Source organism: Dendrobates tinctorius, unplaced genomic scaffold (assembly GCF_039654945.1).
Source record: "Dendrobates tinctorius isolate UK_male_01 unplaced genomic scaffold, ASM3965494v1 ptg000017l, whole genome shotgun sequence".
Classification (NCBI taxonomy): Eukaryota; Metazoa; Chordata; class Amphibia; order Anura; family Dendrobatidae; genus Dendrobates; species Dendrobates tinctorius.
Window position 1 is genome coordinate 564,040 of NW_027361685.1, and position 23,735 is coordinate 587,774.

Sequence of the window (23,735 nt, forward strand, 5' to 3'; positions counted from 1 at the left end):
TGGCATGTCAAGAGGTACTGTCTCCAAAGTAATGACTGCATTTGAAAGAGAAGGAAAAACGTCAGCAGCAAAGCACAGGTCCGGCCAAAAATTGAAGTAGACTGAGAGAGACCGTCAGACTCTAAAGCGAATTGTGAGAGAGGATCGCAAGACAACGGCTCCGAAAATTACTGCTGAGCTCCATGAACACCTACAGAACCCAGATTCCACGAAAACTGTTCGTCGGGAGCTGCACAAATCTGGATTCCACGGAAGAGCTGCAATTAGAAAACCGCTGCTCTCAATGACAAATGTTACCAAGCGTTAAGAGTGGTGTAGAAACCTCCAAAATTGGTCCCTCGAGCAGTGGAAACGTGATATTCTCAGACGAATCATCGTCTACCCCATTTCCGACCTCCGGCCGAGTGTACCTTTGGAGACAGCCGAAGGAAGCATTCCATCCAGACTGCCTTCTCCCAACCGTAAAACATGGCGGAGGTTCTGTGATGATCTGGGGTGCTATTTCATGGAGATCCGCCGGGCCAATGATATCCCTTCATGGAAGAATTAACAGCCGTGATTATTTAGGCATTTTGGGCGACCAAGTGCATCCTATGGTTCAAGCACTGTTCCCGGAGGGGAACGCCATCTTTCAGGATGATAGTGCACCAATTCATACAGCTAGAATCGTTAAAGCATGGGACGATGAAACATTGTAATGAAGTTGAGCATCTCATCTGGCCCCCACAATCCCCAGACCTCAACGTTATTGAGCATTTATAGGCGATTTTAGAGATTCAAGTTAGACGTCGATTTCCGCCGCCATCGTCGCTCAAAGAACCAGAGTGTGTTTTAACTGAAGAATGGGCTACAATTCCTTTGGAAACAATTCACACCTTGTATGAATCCATACCTCGGAGAATTGAGGCTGTAATCGCCGCAAAAGGTGGACCTACACCATATTAAACTAACTTTTTTTGGAGGTTTCCATTATTTTGTCCAACCCCTGTATATACACACAGGGTCAGACTGGCCTGGCGGGGTATCGGGGGAATCCCCAGTGGGCCCTTGGCTGCGGGAAGGAGGAGGAGAAGTAGAAAAAAATAAAAAAAGTCTGGTTTTCAGGGGTGCAGGCCCTTTAAAGGCGCAGGCAGAGTATGTGCAGGGGTGCGCGCATGTAGCAGTCATTAACTGAAAAACTGCGGCATACATCCCGATCAAAAATGGCCGGCCTGTGCTATGTCGGCGGCCATTTTACTATATGCACTCCGGGACCTGCAGAGGAGGACTGCGCCGCACGATGTTGGAAGCGCAGGAAGGTAAGAGGATTTTTTTTGTCCTCTCTCTCTCTGTACATGAAGCCAGGACACGGGGCCAGGATGGATATACATGGGGTGCCAGGATGGATACACATGGCGGGCCAGGATGGATACACATAGGGTGCCAGGATGGCTACACATGGGGGTCATGATGGCTACACATGGGGGTCATGATGGCTACACATGGGGGGCCAGGATGGATACACATGGGGAAGCCAGGATGGATACACATGAGGGGGGGGCAGGATACACAGATACACATGGGGGGCCAGGATGGATACACATGGGGGGAGTCTGGATGGATACACATGGGGGGCAGAATGGATACACATGGGGGACCAGGATGAATACACTAGGGGGACCAGGATGAATACATATGGGGGGGCCAGTATGGATACACATTAAGGGACTAGGATGGATACACATAGGGGAGTCAGGATGGATACACATAGGGGAGTCAGGATGGATACACATAGGGGAGTCAGGATGGATACACATAGTGGAGTCAGGATGGATACACATAGGGGAGTCAGGATGGATACACATAGGGGAGTCAGGATGGATACACATAGGGGAGTCAGGATGGATACACATAGGGGAGTCAGGATGGATACACATGGGGGGGGGCAGGATACACAGATACACATGGGGGGCCAGGATGGATACACATGGGGGGACAGAATAGATACACATGGGGGGGCCAGGATGGATACACATGGGGGGGCCAGGATGGATACACATGGGGGGGCCAGGATGGATACACATAGGGGAGTCAGGATGGATACACATAGGGGAGTCAGGATGGATACACATAGGGGAGTCAGGATGGATACACATAGGGGAGTCAGGATGGATACACATAGGGGAGTCAGGATGGATACACATAGGGGAGTCAGGATGGATACACATAGGGGAGTCAGGATGGATACACATAGGGGAGTCAGGATGGATACACATAGGGGGCCAAGATGGATACACATAGGGGGAAAGGATGGATACACATGGGGGGCCAGGATGGATATACATGGGGGGCCAGGATGGAGACACATGGGGGGCCAGGATGGATACACATAGGGGGAAAGGATGGATACATATGGAGGGCCAGGATAGAGACACATGGGGGGCCAGGACAGATACATATGCAGGTCCAGGATAGACACACATGGGGGATAGGATGGATATATATGGGGAAGGGCCAGGATGGATATATATGGGGGGGCCTGATTGCATATACAGGGAGAAGGACAAGAGACCATGAAGCATATATATATATGGGGGGCCAGGATGGAAATATGGGGGAGCCAGGGCAAGGGACCAGGAAAGATATGTGGGGGTCCAGGAAAGATATATGGAGGTCAGGATTAGAGACATATGAGGGCCAGTATGTATAGCTGGGGGTGTGGGATGGATATCTGGGGCCAGGCTGGACAAGGGACATAGGGGACCAGACTGGGGCATATTACAAAAAAAGGGGGCCAGGCTGGTGTGATGATGGTGTGATTGATGCCACCAATATGTGACGAACAATAAGAAAGAAAAAATGCCAGCTTACCCGGTTGGTTCAAAAGATAAGCTGCTATACTGTATAGTCTCTCAGCAACGGATAAATGACAGGAGCTCTTGCCAACAATAAATGCGAAAAGGAGATGAATCCAGCGAGCCAAGTTTGAAGTACTTAAAAAATCTTGTTCTTTATTTCAAACGTAGATTAAAAATATTTATCCATAGCAGCATATTATAGATGTAGGCAGAGATGGGAAAAATTACTGCTGTAAAGCGCACGGCAAGACGCGTTTCGGCTAAACCTTTATCATTGCCATAATACACATTGCTATTTTTCTGGGGTATAAGAAGGAAAAGATCCTAAGAAGGTGGTGCTATAGTTGATTAAGCGTTAATAGATCACACTTGTGGGCATCCACCTATAAGATTAACTATTTAAAAACAAGTGTTAACCCTAACAAAAGCTAATACGCTAGCAGTAATTTTTCCATATATTTTACAAATATTTTACAATACATGATATAACAGAACATATATACAGAGATTTTATTCTCATGTTGTCCTCCACAATATTTCTATAATATAATTTTTGCTCAAAAAAGTATATTTACAAACTTAGGACAGAGCGGGTTGTAATTATTAACATAAGAATCATAATTTTAGGATTTTTAATAAATTCTAATTAGATCTTGTCTATTGTTTAAGCCAATTGGCATCCTAGTTTCCAAAGTAAAAATCCAAGCAGATTCTCTGATAAGTAGTTTACGTCTTCTATCGCCCCCTCTGGTAGACCGTGTTACTAACTCTATTGCTTTAAACCTGAAGCTATCAAAATTACCAGAATGATATTGTGAAAAATGTCTGGAGACCGCTGATTGATTGAAGCTGGAGGGGTTAATGGCATCAGAAATGTGTCTTCTAATTCTTTTCCTCAGTTTTCCCGTTGTACAACCTATATACTGTTTACAACATGATGTACAGTCAAATATACTACACTAGATTATGGCCCGATGCTATCGCATCGGGAGGATGCGATAGCATCACACCTCTTGCCATGTTAACTCTCAACACACACACTCCTCAACACACACTCCTCTCACCTTTCACCATCTCCACTCACGTCCACTCACTCCTTCACTCCACATACGACCCCTTCTCTCACTCCGTCTCTCATACTCACGCCGTCATCGCCGCTGCTCCACGATCCCCGACATCATCTTCCGCCGGCGCCATCCTGGATCCAGACGTCCTTCCACGCCAGCGACATGTTCTTGCGGCGACGCCATCTTGAGTATCGTGAAATCCCGCGATACTCAAGATGGCGTCGCCGGAAAAACATGTCGCCGGCGTGGACAACGTCGGGATCCAAAATGGCATCGGCGAAATCTCGCGAGTTTTTGCTGACGCCATTTTGGATCCCGACGTCGTCCTCGCCGGCGACATGTTCTTGCGGCAACGCCATCTTGAGTATCGCGGGATTTCGCCGATCCAAAATGGCATCGCCGCAAGAACATGTCGCCGGCGTGGATGCCGTCGGGATCCAAAATGGCGTCGGCGAAATCTCGCGAGATTTCGCCGACGCCATTTTGGATCCCGACGGCATCCACGCTGGCGACATGCTCTTGCGGCGATGCCATCTTGAGTATCGCGGGATTTCACGATACTCAAGATGGCGTCGCCGCAAGAACATGTCGCCGGCGTGGAGGACGTCTGGATCCAGGATGGCGCCGGCGGAAGATGTCGGGGATCGTGGAGCAGCGATGATGACGGTGTGAGTATGAGAGACGGAGTGAGAGAAGGGGTCGTATGTGGAGTGAAAGAGTGAGTGGACGTGAGTGGAGATGGTGAAAGGTGAGAGGAGTGTGTGTTGAGGAGTGTGTGTGTTGAGGAGTGGTGTGTTGAGGGTTAACATGGAAAGAGGTGTGCGGTGACGTCACCGGTTACAACTGGACGGAAGTTGTTACAACCGGAAGCTGCTTAGCCATTTATTATTATAGATAGGTGGAATTACAGTTCAGAAAGCTGTTAATAGGATATTCTTTGTTACTATGGAATGAGGAAAGTTTGTTGATTTTATGTGCATATTGACAACAAGTACATCTCTTATTTCCACATTTATAAACCCCTTTAATTTCAGCCAGGTGTCCCTGGTCTCCAGCGAGGAATTCAGATACAGACTGGGCGATAGTTTATCCTGCAGAGTAGGAGCTTTTTTTGCTACATAAGTGATTTGGTTTTCTGCAATAATTTGTTTTAGTTTTGGATCCTGGCTTAACACTGGAACATATTTCTTTATAATAGAGACTAAGTTGTTATACTGAAGACTATATGGAGTAGAGAAAAAAATTTTGGACTTAATAATAAATAAAAAAAACAACAAAAAAACCACAATTTCCAAATAATAAAAAAATGTTTTTCTCTACTCCATATAGTCTTCAGTATAGCAACATAGTCTCTATTATAAAGAAATATATTCCAGTGTTAAGCCAGGATCCAAAACTAAAACAAATTATTGCAGAAAGGGTTAACACTTGTTTTTAAATAGTTAATCTTATAGGTGGATGCTCACAAGTGTGATCTATTAACGCTTAATCAACTATAGCACCACCTTCTTAGGATCTTTTCCTTCTTATATCCCAGAAAAATAGCAATGTGTATTATGGCAATGATAAAGGTTTAGCCGAAACGCGTCTTGCCGTGCGCTTTACAGCAGTAATTTTTCCTATTTCTGCCTACATCTATAATATGCTGCTATGGATAAATATTTTTAATCTATGTTTGAAATAAAGAAAAAGATTTTTTAAGTACTTCAAACTTGGCTCGCTGGATTCATCTCCTTTTCGCAATTATTGTTGGCAAGAGCTCCTGTCATTTATCCGCTGCGGCGAGCCTATACAGTACAGCAGCTTATCTTTTGAACCAACCGGGTAAGCTGGCATTTTTTCTTTTTTATTGTTCCATGAGAGTTTTTTTTGCCGTGCCTACCCTTATTAGGCAGAAGATCTTAATGATTGAACTTTAACATGAATACAGAACAGATACTTTTGGATGTGGATGATTATGCCAATAGACTAGACAGATCTGCACAAATCTTTAAAGCCAGTAATGTGAACAGGGTGCAACTTCCTGATGAACTGTCCACCATTATTAAAAATCTGGAACATAAAATGAGCAAGGAAATAAAAACTTGGTGGAATCATAACTCTCTAAATGTATATCTTGAAAAGGAGATGATTCCCTGCGGACTAAGATTACGGAAAAAAGCTACAGCTCATTTCAGTGAGGAATTCCAGAGAAAATGGGAGAACATTCTCAGCACATGTTCCTTGAAGCTTATTCAACTGATTATCCAGGAGGAGGAAGCTCACCTAGCTTCCATACAGACAGATATCAAAGCTCTTAAAAATGATCTGGCTAAATTTTCACAACATGTGGACTTTCAAAAATTGCAAGACAGAATGAAATCAAACTTGGTTAAATTGGAAAATTCTATTACAGATATTAAGAAAAGAAAGTTTGAAAGAGATCTGAAAGACTACAAAGAAAATAAAGTCTATAATTGGCAATCCTATCCACGCCCTACACTAAAGAAAAATCTGTGTACACAGAATAGAAACAAAGTGACTTTCTCAGATGGGAATAAAAGTTCAGATTCCGCTTCATACAATTCTACAGAGGACACTCTGGATTCTTCATCTTTATTCACTTCTATTGAAGATAATGACGGCGTATACAACCCTGGAATACAACAAAGGACTTTTTATTCTAGAAAGGTTTCAAAAAACGGAGGAAAAGAGGCGGGCGGAAACACCATAGTGCCAGCAAGAAGAAATCCGCAAAGGAACAAAAATCGGAGGTATTAGAGGTTCTTATATGGAACCTCTCTAGTTATATACTAACGGAAGATCAAATTTCCTTATTATCTAGAGGACTAGGCTGCTGTCCGATGTATAACTTTGATTTATATAAAACCTTGTTAGATGTTAACAAATTGGCACGCAATTTTACCATTAAATGTCATTTTTCTGATGATAATGTTACAAAGTTATATGATGATATTCCTATTATAGATGAAGATATCATGTTATCCTATGAAGAACAAAAAACACTTTTGTCTGCAAAAAACTACAATGCGAAAGCACAGATAGCTATATAGATCTGAACTCAACCTTTCATACAAAAAATCCTCAATTTTATCCCCTGAAGTCACGACCACCAGTCCTGGATTCCTTCCAGGAGCTCGTGGAAAGTGAACTTATAGAGGTGGATAAGGAAATTAGAAATAATCCTATAAATAGAAATAATTTATCTACAAAAGAAAGAATGGCTTTAAAGGATTTAATACGTAATAAAGATCTGTTAGTACGTGAGGCTGACAAAGGGGGAGGAGTAGTTATTCTTAATGCAGGGTTGTATGAAAGGTTGAATTTATTAGACCTCGAGAACTCTAAAGCTTATCAAGAAATATTCTATGATCCTACTATTGAATTTAATGGGGAGCTCAAAGCATTGCTAGAGGAGGGCTTATTCCATGGGGCTCTAACACAGGTTATGTGACTATTTACATGTCACCTGTCCAATTGTTCCTATTTACCATTTTTACTTTAGAAACTAGGATGCCAATTGGCTTAAACAATAGAGAAGATCTAATTAGAATTTATTAAAAATCCTAAAATTATGATTCTTATGTTAATAATTACAACCTGCTTTGTTCTAAGTTAATAAATATACTTTTTTGAGCAAAAATTATATTATAGAAATATTGTGGAGGACAACAGGAGAATAAAATCTCTGTATATATGTTCTGTTATATCATGTATTGTAAAATATTTGTAAAATATATGGAAAAATTACTGCTAGCGTATTAGCTTTTGTTAGGGTTAACACTTGTTTTTAAATAGTTAATCTTATAGGTTGATGCCCACAAGTGTGATCTATTAACGCTTAATCAACTATAGCACCACCTTCTTAGGATCTTTTCCTTCTTACTGTATATCCCAGAAAAATAGCAATGTGTATTATGGCAATGATAAAGGTCTAGCCGAAACGCGTCTTGCCGTGCGCTTTACAGCAGTAATTTTTCCTATTTCTGCCTACATCTATAATATGCTGCTATGGATAAATATTTTTAATCTATGTTTGAAATAAAGAAGATTTTTTAAGTACTTCAAACTTGGCTCGCTGGATTCATCTCCTTTTCGCATCTTTAAAGATAACCCCTTTGGTTACAAATTTGTTTTTATTCTTATTTTAAATGCCAATAGCATGTCATCCACATATAAGAGCATCTGGCTCCTTCTGGTGACTCACACTGAGCTAGGTTAGCCGATTTTACCTGGAAACAATAGTAGGTGATTCACAGTACCCTTGTGGGATTCTGGTGAATGTATACCTGCTCCCCTTATATGTGAATACAAACCAAACCTGGCTATCTGGATGTACCAGGATGCTGAAGGAGACATTACTGACATCACTGTAAAGACCTTATGTTCCGGCCTCCAGTCATTCAGCAGAGTATGGGGGTCCGGCACTGTGGGGGCTCTTGGAATCACAGCCTCGTTTACAGATGGGGCGCCCTCCCTACTGGAAACAAGGTTCTGTTACAAGGTGAGCTGGACAGGGTATAATCACCCTTTTATCAATCCCACATCTGCAGGTCATGAGGACCACAAAGATTCTGGGTATGTGGTCAATTCTTCCTCTAATTCTGGGAAAGGATCAGCATTTCTCACTCGTTCCCCTGCCTCGCTGCAGGTGGACACTGGGTTTAGAAATGGTGTTCCACTTTAGTACTTGTGACCATACCTGCAGTCTGGCATTGTAAAATAAGCCATCACCCAAATCCTCCCATCGTTACTTTCCTTACACCCCAACAAAATCACCAAGGAATTTCCATGATCTACTTTACATCTGGAGAGGGAAACATGTGGCTCGGGGCCTCTAAAAAGCAAAAACAACAATTTAATTTGTTCTGACAGTTTACAACTGGCGACACAGTTCCCTTATGATCCCAGTATAGAGTGTCCAAGAACACTCCACAGGCAGAGACACAGCGTCGGACTGGAGCACCTCGGGCCCACCAGAGAAAATCATTCTTGGGGCCCACTATGTAGCTACATAGAAATAAATATAAAACCACCAATTTTGCGGTAAAACACGCTAATATCAGGGTATAATATAAGGTAGTACACGTCTTAATTATGTAGCAGGGGTTGGGGTAGAATCATAGAGGGGTAGCCCTAGAATATAATGTAGCCTCCCTCATAAAATATAATGCAACCCCCTCATAAGGTATAACACAGTCCCCACCATAGGGCATAATGCAGCACCCTCATAGGGCATAATGCAGCCCCCCATATAGTATAATACAGCACCAACACAGAATATAATGCAGCCTCCCCATAGAGAATACTGTAGCCCCCTAAAAGGGCATAATGCTGCCCCCTCATATAGTATGATGTAGCCCCCCAGAATATAATGTAGTCCCCTGAGAGAATAATGCCGCCCCACCACAGAATATAATGCAGCCCCCCATAGAGTATACTGTAGCCCACTCATATAGTATGATGTAGCCCCCCCAGAATATAATGTCCCCTGAGGATAATGCAATCCCCATCAGAATATAATGCAGCCCCCCATAGAGTATAATGCAGGCCCTCTCCACCCCCATCATTGTCCTCATCACCACCTCCATCATTTCCTTCTCCCCCACCATCCCTATCATTCTCCCCCACCACTGCTCATTCCATCACCTCAATCATTGCCTCCTCCCCACCATCATTGTCCATTTTATCACCTCCATGATTGCCTCCCCCACCGCCATCATTGCCCATCACCTTCATTATTGCCTCTCCCCACCACCATCATTGTCCATCACCTCCATTATTGCCTCCCCACCTCAATCATTGCATCCCCACCTCCATCATTGCCCATCACCTCCATCATTGCCTCCCCACCAATCATTGTCCATCACCTCCATCATTGTCTCCCCCCACCATCATTGCCCATCACCTCCATCATTGCCTCCCCCACCACCATCATTGCCCATTACCGCCATCATTGTCCATCACCTTCATCATTACCCATCACCTCCATCATTGCCCATCACCTCCATCATTGCCTCCCCCACCGCCATCATTGTCCATCACCTCCATTATTACCTCCCCCACCACCATCATTAACCATCACCTCCATTATTGCCTCCCCCACCAATATCATTGCCCATCACCTCCATCATTGTCTCCCCCACTGCCATCATTGCCTCCCCCACCAATATCATTGCCCATCACCTCCATCGTCTCCCCCACTGCCATCATTGCCCATTACCTCCATCATTGCCCATCACCTCCATCATTACCCTTCACCTCCATCATTGGCCATTGCCTCCTCACCGCCATCATTGCCCATCACCTCCATTATTGCTTCCCCATCAATACCATTGGCCATCACCTCCATCATTGTCTCCCCCACTGCCATCATTGCCCATTACCTCCATCATTGTCCATCACCTCCATAATTGTCCATCACCTCCATTATTGCCTCCCCCCACCACCACCATTGCCCATCACCTCCATTATTGCCTCCCCCAACAATATCATTGCCCATCGCCTCCAGCATTGTCTCCCCCACTGCCATCATTGCCTCCCCCCCACCAATATCACTGTCCATCACCTCCATCATTGCTTCCCCCACCAATATCATTGCCCAACACCTCCATAATTGTCTCCCCCACTGCCATCATTGCCCATCACCTCCATCATTGTCTCCCCCACTGCCATCATTGACCATCACCTCCATCATTGCTTCCCCCACCAATATCATTGCCCATCACCTCCATCATTGCCTCCCACCACCCCTCACACACACACACATACACACAGCACCGGTCCACATCACTCACTCACATAGCAACTCATCACACACACACACACAGCACCGCATCACTCTCACACACACAGCACCACATACACACACAGGCACACAGCACAACTCAGCTCCCCGCAGCAGCAGCACATCCCGGAAGCCTCTTTCTCTCTGGCAGCTTTCCCTCTGATACAGAACACTGGATGATGATGTCATCCCGCTGGGCTGTCACAGACAGGAAACGCCCAGAAAGCAGGAAGCCGGGAAGTGCTGCGGCTGCGGGGAGGTGTGATGTGCTGTGTGCCTGCGTGTGTGTGTGGTGCTGTGTGTGAGAGTGATACGGTGCTGTGTGTGTGGTGCTGTGTGTGAGAGTGATACAGTGCTGTGTATGTGGTGCTGTGTGTGAGAGTGATACGGTGCAGTGTGTGTGGTGCTGTGTGTGAGAGTGATACGGTGCTGTGTGTGTGGTGCTGTGTGTGAGAGTGATACGGTGCAGTGTATGTGGTGCTGTGTGTGAGAGTGATACGGTGCAGTGTGTGTGGTGCTGTGTGTGTGAGTGATACGGTGCTGTGTGTGTGGTGCTGTGTGTGAGAGTGATACGGTGCAGTGTGTGTGGTGCTGTGTGTGAGAGTGATACGGTGCAGTGTGTGTGGTGCTGTGTGTGAGAGTGATACGGTGCTGTGTGTGTGGTGCTGTGTGTGAGAGTGATACGGTGCAGTGTATGTGGTGCTGTGTGTGAGAGTGATACGGTGCAGTGTATGTGGTGCTGTGTGTGTGGTGCTGTGTGTGAGAGTGATACGGTGCTGTGTGTGTGGTGCTGTGTGTGAGAGTGATACAGTGCAGTGTATGTGGTGCTGTGTGTGTGAGTGATACGGTGCAGTGTATGTGGTGCTGTGTGTGAGAGTGATACGGTGCAGTGTATGTGGTGCTGTGTGTGAGAGTGATACAGTGCTGTGTGTGTGGTGCTGTGTGTGAGAGTGATACGGTGCAGTGTATGTGGTGCTGTGTGTGAGAGTGATACGGTGCAGTGTGTGTGGTGCTGTGTGTGTGAGTGATACGGTGCTGTGTGTGTGGTGCTGTGTGTGAGAGTGATACGGTGCTGTGTATGTGGTGCTGTGTGTGAGAGTGATACGGTGCTGTGTGTGTGGTGCTGTGTGTGAGAGTGATACGGTGCAGTGTGTGTGGTGCTGTGTGTGAGAGTGATACGGTGCAGTGTGTGTGGTGCTGTGTGTGAGAGTGATACGGTGCAGTGTGTGTGGTGCTGTGTGTGAGAGTGATACGGTGCTGTGTGTGTGGTGCTGTGTGTGAGAGTGATACGGTGCAGTGTGTGTGGTGCTGTGTGTGAGAGTGATACGGTGATGTGTGTGTGGTGCTGTGTGTGTGAGAGTGATACGGTGCTGTGTGTGTGGTGCTGTGTGTGAGAGTGATACGGTGCTGTGTGTGTGGTGCTGTGTGTGAGAGTGATACGGTGCAGTGTGTGTGGTGCTGTGTGTGAGAGTGATACGGTGCAGTGTGTGTGGTGCTGTGTGTGAGAGTGATACGGTGATGTGTGTGTGGTGCTGTGTGTGTGAGAGTGATACAGTGCTGTGTGTGTGGTGCTGTGTGTGAGAGTGATACGGTGCAGTGTGTGTGGTGCTGTGTGTGAGAGTGATACGGTGCAGTGTGTGTGGTGCTGTGTGTGAGAGTGATACGGTGCTGTGTGTGTGGTGCTGTGTGTGAGAGTGATACGGTGCAGTGTGTGTGGTGCTGTGTGTGAGAGTGATACGGTGATGTGTGTGTGGTGCTGTGTGTGTGAGAGTGATACGGTGCTGTGTGTGTGGTGCTGTGTGTGAGAGTGATACGGTGCTGTGTGTGTGGTGCTGTGTGTGAGAGTGATACGGTGCTGTGTGTGTGGTGCTGTGTGTGAGAGTGATACGGTGCTGTGTATGTGGTGCTGTGTGTGAGAGTGATACGGTGCTGTGTATGTGGTGCTGTGTGTGAGAGTGATACGGTGCAGTGTGTGTGGTGCTGTGTGTGAGAGTGATACGGTGCTGTGTGTGTGGTGCGGTGCTGGGGATGGGCTGCCCACTATTAAAGAGGAATGGTATTCACGCCTCTCTACGCCCATAGGGGCGTGGAGAAGCGTGAATATTCATTTCGTTTTAGCAGCGGGGACAGGAACTTGTCTCCTGCTGCTGCTAGCTGGCACAGGGTGGGCCCCCTTGACTCAGGGGCCCTATACCCACTGACTTGGGGGCCCTCGAGCAGTGGGGGCCCTTGGAGCAGTGGGGCTCTAGGCACTTGCTGGCCAGTAAGCCAGCAGGTGTCAGTGCCTGGGCCCACCGGAGAATCCTCCGGTTCCTTGGTGGGCCAGTCCGAGCCTGCGTAGACAATGGTCCTCTGTGGCTTACCACTTGCTCCTTTTACCACTATGCAGGCAGCAGACAGTCCAATAGTCGGTATCTCTTCTGGATGGACTAAGGTTCTAGTGCTGCTGCTGAATCAACAAGAGAAGTGACCTCATGGCTTCCCACAAGGAGAGTTACATCTGGAAATACAGTGTTTTATAAATGTATTTCTACTTTAGCCAAATTAAATATTGCCTCTCATTACACATTTCTTGTACCAAATTTTCACATTTTATCAAAGTAGTTTACCATCAAATACAACCCATCTGTCAGGGGACACACTCAGCTCTTCTAGTGGCCCCTTCTTATCTCAAAACCACAACCACATTCCACAACAATCCTCACCTCACAGCTTATCTCCCACCTCAGGACTGTTTGCTCTGGGTGGTGCCGTCTCCTAGTTTTTCAAGACTAAAAAGACATTGTCAGGGATATAGAATGTTTACTCTCTATTTGTTATAATATGTAAGAGTTAGGCCTATAAGTTACCAATAAGGACACATTGCACATCTGATCTGAAGACTGTTCTCTCTGGGTACCTGATGAGAAAGGACCATATCCAGTTTCATTCCAGGGATACCCTCTTGGTACAATCTTAATAACTTTCCAGCCATCAGATGAAATGGTCAATAACAATTCTGCCTTAAGGGCCTGTCACACTAAGCGATATCGCTAGCAATATCGCTATAACATCACTGGTTTTTATGACGTTATAGCGATATTGCTAGCGATATCATTGTCTGATACTTACCTACAACCCGCTCCCCCGCTGGTTATCGCTGATTGCGCGAGAACGTCCTGGACCGTTTCTCGTCGTCAGCTTCCTGCGGCGCTTCCTGCTGGGCTTCCTGCTGGCGCCGACGAGCAACGCGTGGACGCGGGCGGGAGGACATCAGGATCGCCTCGTCTGACAGGTAAGTAACGACCCCCGACCCCTGCGATGTTGCTGGTGAGATCTGCCTGTGTGGCAGCTCACTAGCGACCACTTAGCGATGCACCAGCGATCCTGACCGCGTCATATCGCTGGTCGGGATCGCTGGTGCATCGCTAAGTGTGACAATACCTTTACAATGAGGACAAGACCTTAAAATATAGCTATGGGACAAAGTCCCATAAGGATGTTACATGAAATTCTTAAATACAAAAGACAAACAAGATGAGGACTATACACAATATAAACCCTGGAGCACAATGGATTTCTACCCACTTGTATGAAATCTAACAAATATCAGTGAAATTCATAAGTCAACAAGAAGATAGTAAACCAGTAGCAACAATACGATTACTGCTACTAATATCCAGGATCTAAATAATCCTCACTGATTACACTATGTCCTAGGTATTCACCAGCTTGTATCTCTATATTGTGCCACCTCCGTCCGATGAAGGCCTGTAAGGGGCGAGTGTGACAACACAGTGTAATAATAACAAAGTGCCCCAAGGACTATGGCTACTGATATCACAAAGATACATATGCTCACAAGGACTTCTGACTAGTGCAAAGGCCCCTTTACATTTAGCGATGTACCAGCGATCTGACCAGCGATCCGACCAGGTCAGGATCGGTGGTGCATCACTAAATGATCGCTAGTGAGCTGTCACACAGGCAGACCTCACCAGCGATGCAGCAGCGACGCAGCGGATGATACTTACCTTTCACACACAGCGATCCTGACGTCCTCCCGCCCACCTCCACGCGTCGCTCGTCGGCACCAGCAGGAAGCCCCAGCAGGAAGCTGACAACGAGAAATGGAGCCAGACATTCTCGCGCGATCAGCGATGGACAGCGGGGGAGCCGGTCGGAGGTAAGTATCACACATAGCAATATCGCTAGCGATATCACTATAATGTCACAAAATCGGTGACGTAGCGATATCGCTATAACGTCACAAAATCGGTGATGTTATAGCGATATCGCTAGCGATATCGCTATGTGTAAAACCCCCTTTACAGTACAAACACACAACAATTTTCACAGTTAGGGACTGGACATACACACATACACAGAGACATATAAGACAAGAGAGTAAAGTTCCCTCATACTCTTACAACCTGAACTGCTGAGATAAAGTCCAATGACACCGCCTCTTTATATCCAGAGACGTTCCCGTTCTTAATATCAGGTATTCAGAGCACCACCGGCGCAGACTCTCCTCAGTGAAACGAGGAGGGTTCAGTCACTCTGTGTTATTAAAAGAAAAACATATAACAATACAACATAGAATATTCTCTATGGGGATCAGGTGGCGTGTACCTAGGTGATTTATATCACTATAATAACCTATGATTTGTCTCCAGTCCACAGGTGACTGTTAACCACGCCTACTGGACTCCCCTATACAGTCAGGATTTTATATTCCAATCCTTATACATTCACTCAAGATAACATTCAAGGAGTCTCATGTGTAACATAAAACATATAGTTATGGCGTTTTAGTTCTATATAATTTTAAAAGACAGACAAAACAGCACACTTACCAGGAAACAACATTCAACAAAGTACAGAAGACAAAACAGAATACTGGCAAAATTCATCTTATACTGGGTTCTATTTTAGGTTAATCCAGCGGATTCCTTAATCCGACGAGAATCTCCCTCGATTCTCCCATCTAGATCAATTTAACGTGCACACACAGTTGCCTTCTCACACTGGCTTTGTACCCATTCTACAGAATTTTTTACAAGAACAAACCCCATTCCTATGGAGCTTCGCAACTTACAGGAGTTATTATAACTCCAATTGCATGTAAACAACTTCCAACTTACAGGAGCCAATCACAAACTCCAATTTGAAAAGTCCACAATCACAGTCCCCATTCAATTCCTAGAATAACATTCATACTGGATTAACAAGGTTACCGAATATAATGAAAACTAGTAAATGTTCTTACCTGTATTCAAATACAGATGATTCCCAGAGATCCTTAGACTATACGAAATCCGTCACTTTCCCTCAGACCGGGATAACTGATAATGCCCCTGGTGACGCCTACTGTCAAGGCGGAGGACTTACTCCCCCGTGCACGGTTTACAGTACTCACCGGTGAGGGAAAGGTGTTGGATTTCTCGGCCAACGCACTAAATGTCAGTGTTTTTGAACATCACCATTAAACACAACACCAATTCTCAGGTACAGTTGGCGACATATTAAATAGTGTGTGGTTTAGGGCGAGAAGGGAGGAGAAAATAAGGAAAAAATAGGTAGGGGAGGAAAGGAAAAAAGAAAGGGAAGGGGAAAAGGGTACATATTCATATACAATATCAACAACATTAACAATAACAACATGTGGTTGACAACATGAGCACAATCATTGAATGGGTGCACTTCAGAAAATAACGCATCTCCAAGTATTACAATTGAGCTATCTAATATGGGGTAGTGAGGCTAGGAGCCCCAAAACAGAAGCCACCTAATTCAGTAGAACTTAACAAAACAAAAAACTCTAAAATGTTCCTAAAGAGGGTTGTCTTCTAAGTACCTATTCCAAGGGGCCCAAGTCGACACGAAAGCTCTATGATTATAAATTTCCCAGCTAGACAGCTCCTCTAAACGATAAATCTGATTTATTTTCGCATACCATTCTCCCAACGTGGGAGGAGCTACATCCTTCCAATGGGTAGCTATCAACTGTCTCGCCGCACTCAACATCAGTGGAAGAAGCCCATGTTTTTTTGGTAAAAAATCTTTTGACGGGCATGAAAGGAGAGCTTCCGTGGCTCTAAGATCAACCTTTATTAATCCTAATTTTTTGAGAACTAGCCCAACTCCCTCCCAAAAAACTCTCAATCTAGGACATTCCCAGAATATATGCGTATGATGTCCTCTAGGATTGAGGCATCGCCAACAGTCATCATTATCCACGAGGCCCAACTGGAACAACTTAGCTGGAGTTAAATGCCACCTAGTTAATATTTTATAAGAATTCTCCTGCAAAAGTACACATCTGTAAAAACCCCGAGCATTTGACAGCATTTTAGATATTTGATCCTCTGTAAACGTGATATTAAGTTCAATTTCCCACGAGTGTATAAATGAAGGTTTAGAATGTACATTCGGAGAGATGAGATGTGAGTAAATGCGGGATATAATTTTCAGCCGTGGGGATGGAAGTTTAATCATAATATCTAACCAGGACCAATTAGATTTAGACGGGAATCTCCGTCCAAACTGTAAAAGTATGCGTTTGATGTGTTGTTTCTGGAGAAAATTTGTTGGTTGGGTCGATGCCCCCTGTGGCCAAGACCCCTCCTGAAGGTGTTATTACCATAAAAACTATTTAACGTTTCTCTAGGGAGGTTGGACCATAAATTGTATGGATCTTGAAAGTCTAACTCTAACAAATAGGGAATTGAGCCAATCGGTGTCAATGTGGAGGGGAAAGTATCTTCCGGGAACTCTCCCATTACCAATCTTTTAATACGCAATGTAGTTGCAGTTACGTCATCCAACCTAAGAGAGGCCGGCGGTTTAGCCCTAGTCCAGAGATACGGCAAACCTCTCGGGCCCAATAAAGCCCAGTCAACACTATCCCCCTCCTCCCTTTCAGCACAGGACACCACCTTTAACCATCTACTGAGATGAATAGCCTTATAATATAAAAGAAGGTCTGGAACCCCCAACCCTCCAAAAGAGATAGGGCGAGAAAGAAACTTATATGGTAACCTAGCCCTTTTATCTTTCCAAATACATTTTCCGATAAGGGATTTTAATGTACCAAAAAATGTCAGGGGAATCCGAATCGGAACCATGTTCATGGTATATAGTATAATAGGCATTATATATGCCTTAAACACATTAATACGACCCATCCAGGATAAAGTGGGTAAGCTATACTTCTGCATCAGGTTTTTGACCTTTTGAATTAAAGGAGTGTAATTGTCATGGAATAGGTTGGTGGGGTCTCTAGTTATCATTATTCCCAAATATCTAATAGAATTAGTGGCCCAAGAGAATGGAATCTGCGTACGAATGGTGGAGGTCTGAGAGTGAGGGAGACCAATGTTTAGCACTTCAGATTTTGACAAATTGATTTTAAAATTAGAAAGGAGACCAAAATGATGAAAGGCCTGAAGGATAATTGGAAAGGCCTGGGATGGATTGGAGATAAGGAAAAGCAAATCGTCTGCGAAAGCTAGAGTTTTAAGTGACCTCCGACCCACCGTCAACCCCTCTATACGTTGGTCTTGTCTGATGCTTTGTATCAAAGTTTCTATAACTAAAATGAACAAAGAAGGCGACAAGGGGCAACCCTGTCTAGTCCCGTTGCTAATCCCAAAACTATCTGACAGGGTGCCGTTGACTCTGACCTTGGCCGTCGGTTGAGAATAAAGCGAGAGGACTGCTGTTATATATTGAGGAGGGAAGCCAAACTTAATCATTACTTGTTCCATAAACTTCCAGCTCACTCTATCGAAAGTCTTCTCAGCATCCGTCGACAAGAGCATCAAGGGCATACCCCGAGTCTTAGCAAACATTATAGACTGAATGACTTTAGTAGAATTATCCTTCCCCTCCCTGCCTCTTACAAAGCCTACTTGATCTGCATAAATTAGCTTAGGTAAGAAATTGCTTAATCTGCCCGCTAATATTTTAGCCCACATCTTGACATCTGCATTAAGCAGTGATATTGGTCTGTAGCTAGTGCCCAGATTGGGATCTTTACCCTCCTTAGGGAGGACTGTGATGTATGCCTCCAAGGATTGTCTAGGGGGGAGCTGGCCTGCTAAATAGGAATTAAACAAAGACACTAGGTGAGGTAACAGTGGTTTTATAAACTTTTTATAATAGATAATGGGAAGACCATCTGGGCCCGGTGCCTTTCCGTTCGGAATAGTAGAAAGAGTGTCTAAGATCTCCGTAGGGGTAACTGGGGCAGTCAACAAGGACTGACCTTCAAGAGTTATTTTAGGGAGATGTAACGAGGTCAAGAATTCTTTTATTTTTGCTAAGGCTGTGATTGGCTCCTGCATGCTATCAGGTGTATTTAAATTGTATAAATTTTCATAAAAGGTTTTAAACTCCCTGGCAATATCTGCAGTCCCAAGAATTGAAGAGCCATCTAAAGCTCTAAGTTGTCTAATAAACGTCTTTTCCTTTTGTTTCTTAAGTAGGGATGTCATAAGCTTACTACTTTTATTGCCATGGAGATAAAACTTCTGTCTACTTCTCATATAAATTTTTGCTGATTGAATGTTTAAAAGGTTTTTTAATGAGGTTCTCAGATCTGTCAGTTCCGACAATATTTTATTTACCTGAGATCTCTTATGTAGTCTCTCGAAGGAACTAATTTGATGTAGAATAGACACAACCTTTTTTGTTCGCTCTTTTTTCAAATAGGAGCCTAGGGCTATAAATTCCCCTCTCATTACTGCTTTATGTGACTCCCATACCATAGGCAAGGGCGGGCCTGAGTGCAAATTATTTTGAAAAAAGAAGTCAAGAGTGCTTGTCAGTTTTTCAATGTGAGAATCCGAGTCCAAAAGAGTCTCATTCAGTGACCATGACCCAGCCGGCCGTGGTAGAGTTTTTATCTCTATGTCAAGAAAAATGGGAGCGTGGTCTGAGAGAGAAATGATATCTATATTAGCTTTCCTAACTAATTGGAGATTAGCTGTTTGTATCAGTAGGTAATCAATTCTGTGATAGCTATTATTCGGATTGGAATAAAAAGTGTAATCTCTGCCCGAAGGAAAAAGCGTTCTCCAAGGGTCTATCAGATGCAATTTTTGTAATGAAAGGTGTAATCGTCTCAGCGCCCTCTGAGAAAGAGCCGATCTGCCCGTCGAAGTATCTAAGGCTGGGTTCAAAGATACATTAAAATCCCCTCCCACCAACAACAGACCCTCAGTAAAAAGTTCTAGAACATTCAATGTTTTACACAGCCAACCTATCTGGTTCCTATTTGGTGCATATAAGTTACATAGGGTAATCTTAGTGTTAGCCAAAAAGCCCTTAATTATAATGTACCTGCCTTCTGAATCCGATAAACAATCGCTCAAAATAAAGGGAACATTTTTCTTTATAGCAATACTCACTCCACCCGACGCTGAGCCGCCCGTACTGTGATACCAGGTCGGGTAGCGAGATCTAGACATATCTGGGACTCTCCCTTTTTTAAAATGTGTCTCCTGCATGAAAACTATACTAGACTTCTTTGAGTGCAAAAGATTCATCACTTGGCTTCTCTTATTCGGAGAGCGTAAGCCCTTTACATTATACGAGGCCACAGTTATAGTGGCTAGGTTCACCTTATCACCCATAGTTTGTTAAAGAAAGTAATAAAAAGGATTCCTCCGTCATCAAACCACCGAAATTAAAAGAAAAAAACAAAAAGATGAGAAAAATAACAAAAAACCTAAAAATTATTAAGATAAAACATGAGAAATACAACAAGAACCAACTACCTGTCTGTGGCAGAGGCAGGGGGTCAAAAATACCTCCCATAACAGAACAGGAAAAAACATTTCTGACACACGAGTGGCATATGTTAACTTATACGGCAATTGAATGATATCAACACCTGAGTAAATGTCAAACTTAGCAAGCTAAAATAGGATAAAGCATGTCCGAACGGGCCGAGGGGTCCGGCTCCAGTATGGAAAAAACAAATACAACCGGGAGAATCACAAGAAAGCTCAAGGGGGTATCTCCTTTTCCGTTCCAGATTTCCCTCTTTTGGGAGTCAAGCGTCTCTTTCCCAAGACCCAGTCCCCCTGTCCTCCAGTAAAAGCATGGACAGGGGGAGGTGTGCGATGATCCATGTCTAGAGGTAGCCAGGAAGGAATGTCCATAGGGGCAATGCCAAAAGCGTCCCATATTTTGGGTAAATCTTCAGGGGTCCGAACCATTATTTGTCTACCATCTCCTTGTATAGATATACCAAACGGAAACAGCCATTTATATAAGATTTTACGCGAGCGTAACACCTCCAGGAGGGGCCTTAGGACTCTTCTTTTTGCAAGGGTCGACGGCGCCACGTCCTGATAAAGATGGATAGCAGATCCCTCATAAGAAAGATTTTTAATGTCTCTTGAAGCAGACAAAATAGCATTGGTATCCAAATAGCTCAATAAGCCGCAAATCACATCCCTCGGAGGTTCCGTTGGTTTCGGCTTTGGTCTAAGCGATCTATGCACCCTTTCTATTACAATTCGGTCACATGTTTCTTGTGGAATTAAGAGGGCAAAGATCTCTTTAGTAGCTTTTTCTAATATCTCTGTGGAAACACTTTCAGGCAAGCCTTTTATCCGTATGTTCTTTCTGCGACTCCGATTTTCCTGATCCTCAAGGGCCAGAAAAGAGTTGTTAAGCTGTACTCTGTGGTAATCTAGATGCTCTCTCATGGCATTGGAGTGGCTAATGATAGAGGACTGAGAGGACTCCAAAGATTCCACTCTATTACCAATGTGTAACAAGTCCGCTCTCATACCAGATATTTCATTAACCAATGGTTTCATAGCCTATGCTAATAATTTTTTAAAAAACGATCTAGAAAGTTTCCCAGAGTCTGATTGAGTGACATCGCTGCCAGAAGCATCGTCACTCCTGACCCCAGCGGGACCGCTGCATAGAAATATACAGTATGGGGGGCGTGGCCTGGATCTCACACAGGGAGGACGTGTTTTATGGCAGCTCCCGCTCCTAGCCACAACATTGCCTTATTTGGCCCGGATAAAAGCGGCAAAAAGGATTTTTAGAGTGCCCCGGGCTTGGAGAAGAAGGTGAGGGGTGGTGTGGAGACGTGGCACCGGAGCGCTGAGTGGCCTCGTGGAGGGTGCTGCGGCGCTGGAGGGAGACGGGCGCCATCTTTATATATCCCCCTGAGCACAAGACCTGGAGATCCGGACTGCAGGAGGCCCTTGGTAGAGGTGTGAGACCGCGGAACAGGGAGCGGTCTCGCCCGTTGGAGCACAAGGCGGTGAGAGGAAACCCCCGGTGACCTGTCTGTGGGGCCTGCGGGGATTGCTGTCGCTGCATGCGGTGGAGGAGGGTGCTGGCTCTGGGCCAGACAGGTTGTTGACAACCCCCGGTTTTGCTGAGACTTTCTGCAAGGCCTGAGTTGTTTTTGGAACGGGGGATATCGCTCCCCCCACATAGAAGTGCTGCTTTCTGCTGATTTATGAGACCCTGGTGAGGAGAACATTGTGTCTTTTCTGAAACGCAGCAGTGGAGAGTTGGCGCTACCCTGTCTCTACCGGCTCCAGCAGATCCCCGCGGATGTTTCCAATTATTAACCCCTCGCCCTCCAAGTTACATGGGGTTATTTTTATATAGAAAAATGCTGTACTAGACTTTTCTTGACGCACGGGTGGTAAATTTTAGGCACGCTTCAATTGAGCAAAATGGTCAAAACTAATAAAGAGCGTGCAAAACCGCTGGCTGCGGAGGTGTATCGAAGCAAACAGGGTGAAATGGATAAATTTTTGAAAAACAAATCTGCTACGTCTAAGCCTAATGCTAAAAGGCTCCCTGTAGAAGTTGTGGAGGAGGAGCATGCCGAGGACTCAGACTCCAATGTCAGTGGTTTTAGTCTTCCAATTAGAAATCGTCCAGACCTGAATAAGTAAGATCCTTTATTTGTCATGCCGGCATGGAGAAAGATTGACAACCACACCAGCTGTGGGCAGTCATCTGTCTGACTCCATACAGATTCTTAGAGTTTAAATAAGAAAAGAATAGGGTGTTCAAAATACTACATTTGCAAATATAGTACATACATTGGAATATGCTTAGCTGTAAACAATTCTTATCTACGTTACCAGAGAAGTAAAGGTATGACATTTTATTTTTGTACGTTAGATAAGGATAGCAACCTAAGCATTACAGCCAAGTATTACATCAGCTGAAAAGAGTGTCTAGGCATAATAATGGCATATATGCAATCATGTATATACTGTACAGTATATATATATACTCACACACATACACGTATGCATATATATACAGTGGGGCAAAAAAGTATTTAGTCAGTCAGCAATAGTGCAAGTTCCACCACTTAAAAAGATGAGAGGCGTCTGTAATTTACATCATAGGTAGACCTCAACTATGGGAGACAAACTGAGAAAAAAAAATCCAGAAAATCACATTGTCTGTTTTTTTTTCATTTTATTTGCATATTATGGTGGAAAATAAGTATTTGGTCAGAAACAAAATTTCATCTCAATACTTTGTGATATATCCTTTGTTGGCAATGACAGAGGTCAAACGTTTTCTGTAAGTCTTCACAAGGTTGCCACACACTGTTGTTGGTATGTTGGCCCATTCCTCCATGCAGATCTCCTCTAGAGCAGTGATGTTTTTGGCTTTTCGCTTGGCAACACGGACTTTCAACTCCCTCCAAAGGTTTTCTATAGGGTTGAGATCTGGAGACTGGCTAGGCCACTCCAGGACCTTGAAATGCTTCTTACGAAGCCACTCCTTCGTTGCCCTGGCGGTGTGCTTTGGATCATTGTCATGTTGAAAGACCCAGCCACGTTTCATATTCAATGCCCTTGCTGATGGAAGGAGGTTTGCACTCAAAATCTCACGATACATGGCCCCATTCATTCTTTCATGTACCCGGATCAGTCGTCCTGGCCCCTTTTGCAGAGAAACAGCCCCAAAGCATGATGTTTCCACCACCATGCTTTACAGTAGGTATGGTGTTTGATGGATGCAACTCAGTATTCTTTTTCCTCCAAACAC